We start from the raw sequence: 6,496 nt of genomic DNA on the forward strand, positions 1-6,496 counted from the left end.
GCGGCACGGCGCTTCTCCGGGGCAAGGCGAGGCGAATAGGGATTCCGCGTGGCCGGGGGGGGGGGGGTGCGAGCGCGCGCGCGCGCGCGCTCCCGGGAGAGAGGCCGGCTGCAAGGATGCACGCGCCGCCCGCCCGCCTGTCCCCGAGTGTCAAAGTGCTCTCTCTGTGAGCGGCCGCCTCGCCTTCGCTTCAAAGGCCTGTCTGGTTTGCATTGCACCGCACCGCATCGCATCTGCGGGTCGACTGGTGGTGATGTCCTACTAGCGAAGGAGATGCCTGCGTGGAACCGAGCCAGCCCCCAGCCAGGCACCTCTCTTCCGTGACAGGGAAGTCATGACAAAGAAAAGTCGAGTCTTGCATGTGCAGGATGCGTTTCCCTTCACCGCTGCATCGCCCCGGCCAGCTGCACGACATATGTACAGAAAGAGAGACAGACTTGAATATATCCGGAATCAGGAGAAGGCCTTCCCGGTCAAAGGGTAGAACGGCCAAGCAGGAGAATGCCCTGGAATTTGACCTCTTCTATAGCTTTTTCTACTCTTTCAGTAATTAAGCGCTGTACTTGATGTCGAGTGATGGGCTTGGGGGGGGGGTGCTTCACAAGGCAACCCAGACGGTGGGTTTTCAGGATCCGTTGCAATGTCAGGAAGGATGCAAGAATAGAAACTGATGACTCCTTTAGTTGTTTATACGGTCATGGCTGCTTTTCCCCCTGCCACTTGGATCCATCTGCTTTCAGAGGAGAATATATAGGTACAGGGTAAACCCACATATTGCTTACTTCTATGGTAGGGGGAAAAAGTCTCAAAATGTTGCTGCATCTATATGCCACCTGGATTTAGGAAAACAGTCTTTCAACGACTAAAATGCAGCACAAAGTATTTTGGCTTGTTGGCAGGATTCATGATACACTTCCCAAATTAAATTAAATCACTTTCCAGGTCAAAGGGTATAGTTGCCAGGCAGGATAAAGCCCCAGAATTTATTCAGGCAACTCCCTGCATGATAAAAATACATAGATAACTATTTAAAACAACAATAACAAATCCAATAAACAGCATTAAAACCAGACAGAAGCACAGAAAAAAATTCTCAAGTATCTTTGGAAAAGAGTGGGTTTTTTGCCATCTTTTCTTGGAACAGATAACTATAATGAGGAGAAAGCAGATCATGAAATGGTGTAGTTCTATTGGCCGCTAACTCAGCGCAATCAAAGTAGGACAAAGTATGGAGCAAGTCCCTCAAAGATGACCAGATAAAGTACTGAAATGGATAAGATCCTGTTTCACTTCTGTAATTCTGTCTGTTGTCTAACTACAATACTATAAAGTCTACATTGTAAAAATAATCTCCCTTGTCTATGTATTTAAATGCCACCGGAAATTAGAAATGTGTTTGCTTGTTAGCCTGATATCATTCTGCTTGTATGGTAGGACTTAAATCAGCTTTACAGATGAAAAAGGTATAATGTCTCTAGCTACAGCATTTCTGGTTCAGTATAATTCTGTTATTTATTTATATTTTTCATTTATATCCCACCGTTCTCCCAACATTGCAACATTTTTGTATCATCACAACTCTATGAGGTAGGTTAGGCTGTGATTGTGAGACTGGCCAAAGGTCACTCAACAAGCTTCCATAGCAAAATCAGGATTTTAACCCAGGTCCCCCAGATCTGACAGTACCTACTACACCACACTGGCTCTCATTTATTGTTCTGCATTGGGCAGAACTGCATGAAATATAACAGTGTACATTGTGCATCAATTAGTCTGCATGGGAAGACTGAACTTTTAAAACTTACTCAGTACATTTAATTATCTAAGAAATCATTTTTAGAATTGTAAAGAAAATTACTAGCCGTATAGAAACATCATAGATTTCATAAGTTCTTGGATTAAAATTCCCAATTTGGCAGTGTCAGTAATGTGCAGAGAAATTATTTTGCACTGAGCATACATATGCACTAAGAGTCCTGGAGAAAACTCTAGGAAAAAACAGTATGGTCACTAATTGGCTGGGCTTTGACATGGAAACCAAGGAGCCCCACTAAGCCCTGCAGCTACAAAGGCTCACTCAGATAGGTATACACCTGCTAGTCTCTGAGTCTTTCCCCCAGGTCTCCAAGTTGCGGGGTGGGGGGAGCTGCCCTGGGCAGGCCACAGAAAGCAGTGGTGGGGAGTCTCAGCTGGCTCTCTCAGAGCTGCCCTAGGCAAGCAGCCCGGAGCTCCATGCTGAGCTCAGTGGGAGAGGCGATGGGATTCCCCCCTCCTCCACTGAGTCTCATGGGCCACCTTTCCTTGTAACATTACTGTGAGGTTAAATAAGATTATATATTTATTTTAAACGTTTATTAGCCACTTTTCTTCTTCGTGGAACTTAGCATTGCTTACAAAATAAATAAAACCATTTTTTAATAAACGCAATAAAAATAATATGAGTAAAACATCCATTATAACAACACATGAAAGGTCGCCATTTAAAATAAAATTTAAACATTCATTGATACTTTGCTCAATGAAGTCCTGTATATTCCACACCTACCTGGTACTCATGCTGATTTGGCAACTGACAGATTCATAGACATTTGTGGATAAGACTATTCAAAATCTGATGCTGCTCAATGATGATCATGGTTGCTGAGTACAAATGAAACATTTCCGGCTCCTGATAGCCCTTTTTAAAAAATGTGTGTAAATGCACATGGCAGCTTGTGCTTGAAAACAGGTTTTCAGAGTCCAGAGAGATATTTGGGGAAAACGTTGGCTGTTAGATAAACGTTGGCTGTTAGACTAAATATACCCCCCATGACAGCATTCACCATTTAAGTATTTCAGTCACATATTTAAATATCTCAAGGAGTGTCTGTAGAATGTAACTTACACAAGGAGTAAATGGTTTTACAGTAAGCATATCCGTAAGTCCATGCTCAGAGCTGAATTTTAGCATGCCCAAATTTTAGCATTATATCTATATTACATGCCACTAAAACATTAAAATTAGCTGCAGTTTTCAGGCTGGCAAGGTAGTTCCAACCTGGTCCAACAAACTGATTTAACTAGATCATAGCTCCAAGACAGCTATTCTTTCAAACTTGCTGTTCGAATTAATTATCTTTTAACAAGGGAAAATATGTAGAAATAAATCTAAGAATAAGCCATCAAGAATGTTCTCTGTGTATTGATTGGAAAAAGACCAGATGTTCTTCAAACAGGCATTATTACCTACAATTAAAATATCCAGTGCCTTTGGCTGCCTGACATACTGATTATGGTTCTATTTGGAGGCCTAGAGTGACTCCTACTGGCACAAATTGGTCCCCTAGCAAACATGTGGCACAATGGAAAAGCCCCAGATCCTGCTTGCATTTCTCCATTACTAGTGTTATTGCTGCAGGACACCATATACTGGTCTACTGAGTGTTAAGTATTGGACAGTGCAAAGCTAGGCATGGATACTCCTCTCTGTGCCCACAATGGGTTTAGACTGTAGTTGCTCTGCATAGGATTGAACTATGGAAGTGGTCATAAATACTATTGCAAGCTTCCTAGACTGTTTTGCTGCCTGCTATTATTCATGTCTTATGATAGCCTTGATCACCTGGAATAGAAATATCAGCATTATAGTGAATTGAATAGCATCCTGTAAAATACAGTAAAGGCATCAACCATACTCCCTTCAGCTGCCTCTGTTTTCTCCACAATGGGGACTCCAAAGCAGTTTACATCAGTATCCTCTCCTCTATTTTATCTCAGAGCAATCCTATGAGGTATGTTAGGCTAAGAAAGAGCAATTAATCCAAGGTTATCCAGCAAGCTTCCAGCAGAGTGGGAATTTGAACCTGGATCTCCCAGATTCTAGTCCAACCCTTGTTGAGCCAATATACCCTACTTAGTTAGTGGATTTGTAGTTAACTTTACAGACTGGGCAGTCTTCAGTGAAGTATGGCAGCGTGCTTTCAGATTTTTTAAAAAATTAAAATGGAATACTAGGCAAGTAATTCTGCTATTGTTGTCCCTTGTCCTGTTTATGGTGTTGCGCAGCATTTAGTGTGAGGGTTAATGTTGAGATACTGTTTCCTCTGTAACCCATTGATTTGCCTAATGGGTACAGAGCAAGCAATGCCAGGCAGTTAGGAACCTAGAAGGATTATATTCTTGAGCAGCACTTCCTTGGCTTTGCTTTATGCAACTACATATCCTTGATCCTGTGTATGCCAACCCCTGACACAAGTCCTAGAGGAGTTTAACCTCTAACCCTGCTCTCTTTTCCTAAAGTTGATTAGTTTTCTGCAGGTGCCTAGTGTTGCCAGCTCTGGGTTGGGAAACTTTGGGGGTGGAGCTAGGAGTAGGCAGGATTTGGGGCAGCGAGGGACCTCAGTGGAGTATAATGCTATGGAGTCCATACTCCAAAGCAGCCATTTTCTCCATGGGAACTGATCTCTTTGTCTCGAGAAGAGCTATAATTCTAGGAGATCCCCAGGTCCCACCAGGCGACTGGCATCCCTATACAATTTTACCTGATAAGGGAAACATACTTTCCTGCAGACTTTCACTACTGGGAAAAATATCAGTTCCACTGGGGGGGAAAGCTTGGTTGCCTACCTGCTAAAGGAGACACTGGGGCAATCTCCCATATCCTTGCAGAAAAAGCTCTTCAGCGGCCAAAGAAAAAAATCTGTTAGTATATTTTGAGACCCTCGGGCTCTTTGAAGCCTGAGTTATGCCCTGCTTCCTCCAGTAGTCCTCTCAGTTTTTCCCAAAATCCTCTAGGGCAATTCTCTATTTCCTGTTACTTGCAGGAGACAGAAGAGCATAACATCCTCCTGCTGAAATCCAAATCAGAGGGCCCCATGGTTGCCGTTCATAGAAATTCAGGGAAATGCGCCTGCCCACCCTGTACGGTGTACAGCTCTCAATGGCTCACTCTGCCAGGAACTTGGGCATGATCCTGGATGTTTCCCTCTGAATGGAAGCTCAAGTCATGAGGGTAGCGGGACTGGCATTTTACCATCTTCACCAAACCAAACTACTAATGGCTTTCCTGGCCCCAGAACACTTAGCCACAGTGATCCATGTAATGGTCACCACTAGACTGAACTTCTGCAACTCGCTGTATGCAGGCCTGCCCATAACGTTGATCCGGAAATTACAGCTGGTACAAAATGCAGTGGCCAGGGTCCTCACAGTAACACCATGGAGGTCCCATATTCGGCCCATCCTCCACCAACTACAATGGCTACCAGTCAAATTCCAAATTAGGTTAAAGGTTCTGGTACTTACCTTTATGGCCATACATGGTCAGGGCCCAATGTACCTGAGGGACCCCCTCCCTGCCTATGCCTCTAAGCGCTCTACGCTCCAACGCTACCAATCGATTGATGATCCCTGACCCAAAAGAAGCCCACTTGACCTCAACCAGGGCCAAAGCCTTCTATGCCCTGGCCCCCACCTGGTGGAATGAGCTCCTGGAAGAGATCAGGGTCCTGATTGGAATTAAAACAGCTCCACAAGGCCTTCAAAAGGGAGCACTTCCACCAAGCATTTGGTTGAGATCAGGCCGATTCAGCAACACCACTGGGCCCCTGAACCTCCCTCCCAGGAATCCATGTACCAAGTCTAGACCATGAACCTGTTTGATTTTTACCCTGTTAAACTGTGATCTTGTTGTTGTTGTTATTGTTACCATTGTTGCATTGTACTTTAACACAGAATCTGGGTTCAGTGTATATTTCTCTGTTACATGTGAACTGCCCTGAGCCTCAGAGGAGGGTAGTATGTAATAAATAAATGTAATAAATAAATAAACTATCCATCCCACCTAATTTTGCCCTCAGTTGTCTCCATATGTCTGCCTTTCCTTCTTTCCATTCTTCTTTATAAACCAAACTAGACAATACATTATGGGCTACACATGGTCCTCATAGGCATGCCACTTGCCCAGGGGCAGCAGGCAAACTTCCACCCCCAGTATCCTGGTACTACTGAGTCTCTTTGCTCAGTGAGAGCAAACAGTGGGGGGAGGGAATGATGTCATTCCTCATCCCCCAAATTTTCCTACTGGTTACCAGCATGCATCTAGCAACTCTAGGTCCCAACCATGCCACTCACTGGGCATGAGAATCCTTTCAAACTTATACCCTTTCCTGATGAGAATTAATCTTCTGGTATATGACATTTGATTTTGGACACTAGGGAGAACAATATGTCAGGGGAACATGTGAATATGTCTGGACACTAAGGCCCATGGCCCAGCAAAGGGTCCATCTCCGACCAGCGAGATTGGTTAGAAGAGTCAGGTGGTAGTTTGTTTTCTTCAGACCTTCCAAATTGACCTAAAGGCACCAATAATTTCACAAGGCAGCATCCCATTTTCTGACACCTGAAAGAAGGAAAAGAGCACATCTCATGCCCCACAGAGTGTGCAAGTGCCCTACTTAGATGTGTTCAATTGGGAAATCAGGAAATGGGCAATCCCCATAGAATCTCTGGAAAG

This window comes from Paroedura picta, chromosome 8, assembly GCF_049243985.1.
Source record: "Paroedura picta isolate Pp20150507F chromosome 8, Ppicta_v3.0, whole genome shotgun sequence".
Lineage (NCBI taxonomy): Eukaryota > Metazoa > Chordata > Lepidosauria > Squamata > Gekkonidae > Paroedura > Paroedura picta.